At 30.8% G+C, this 1,119-nt stretch overlaps 1 protein-coding gene across 1 annotated transcript in view; it reads right to left on the bottom strand.

The window, feature by feature from the left end:
* The window catches only part of rnf4 (ring finger protein 4), a 6,487-nt gene extending 5,839 nt beyond the window's left edge, over positions 1–648 (bottom strand). Inside the window, exon 1 of the mRNA XM_016450493.1 lies at positions 622–648. The gene's annotated coding sequence lies outside the window, so the exon portion shown is untranslated. The remainder of the gene's footprint in view (positions 1–621) is intronic.
* Between the last annotated feature and the right edge of the window lie 471 nt (positions 649–1,119).

The following is a 1,119-nucleotide window of genomic DNA, read 5'->3' as shown; positions in this document are numbered from 1 at the left end:
ATTAAATACATAGATTAAAAAAAAAAATATATATATATATATATATATATATTAATATGAATGTACCTGAATCGTAAAACTTTCCAAATAATATTTTAGACATATTTATAATAGTATTTTTTTTTTCACAGTGTAAATGGGGTCTTTATACAAGAAACTATGCCTTTTAAATTTTAGATTGGGGTCCTACACACAATGATCATATTTGGGGGCCCATGGTATCTAAAAGAAAAACCCTGATCTATAAGCTATATATATATATATATATATATATATATATATAAAGCAGTGAAGATGCACATTATTAGGAAATGGAATCAGTTTTAATATTCAAATTCCTTGACTAGGACTGAATAACCCTATTTGAAATTATTATTATGCAAATATACTCTCCCATCGTGTACTGTAATGATTTTGAGTGCTTAAAAAGTGACTACAAAAAAGTAGTCTTTTTGACCACAGAGCTGGACAATCCCAATGACAGAAAAGATTCACATTACTACTGTTTAAAAAGGGGTCATATGATGCTATTTTAAAGATCTACAACATTTCATATTAAATGATTACGTATTAAATCAACATTGACATATCGTCAGTTTAACAGAACAGCCGGTTACATACTCAGCACTCTCCAACAGTCAGCCTCTTAGAGCCACAGCACAAAAACAGTAGAATAAGACACAATTCTGAACACTGCGCCACCTGTGGGACTGTATGTATGTAACGTTATTGTTTGAATTTTGTAAACCACCATGACGTTACCAAATCACCAAAACACTAAGCATCTAAGATGGACAGAAAATGAAGGAGAAAATTACCGATGTAGGATAATAGGACTATTAAAAAAAATCTGTCTTTAAATTCCATTTCTTCATATCATAATAAAAAAGATTTGGCAATATCACGAATAAATAAGAAAAAAAATGTTCCTGTCTCTATATATTATTATGTAATATTTTCTATCATTCAGTATTATAAGGGGGTGAGAGAACCAGGTGTTATAAAAGCATCATCTATATCAGAGAGTCCTGGGACCCCCAGGGGTGCACAAGTGAGTGCTAAGTGGTCTGCGGAAAAGCAACCAGTTACGGAAAAAAAAAAAAAACAGTATAGAAATGT

Source organism: Sinocyclocheilus anshuiensis, unplaced genomic scaffold (assembly GCF_001515605.1).
Source record: "Sinocyclocheilus anshuiensis isolate Anshui unplaced genomic scaffold, SAMN03320099.WGS_v1.1 scaffold2039, whole genome shotgun sequence".
In the NCBI taxonomy this organism is placed as follows: Eukaryota; Metazoa; Chordata; class Actinopteri; order Cypriniformes; family Cyprinidae; genus Sinocyclocheilus; species Sinocyclocheilus anshuiensis.
Note: the sequence above shows the minus strand (reverse complement) of the source record. Positions and strands in the feature narration are given on the sequence as shown.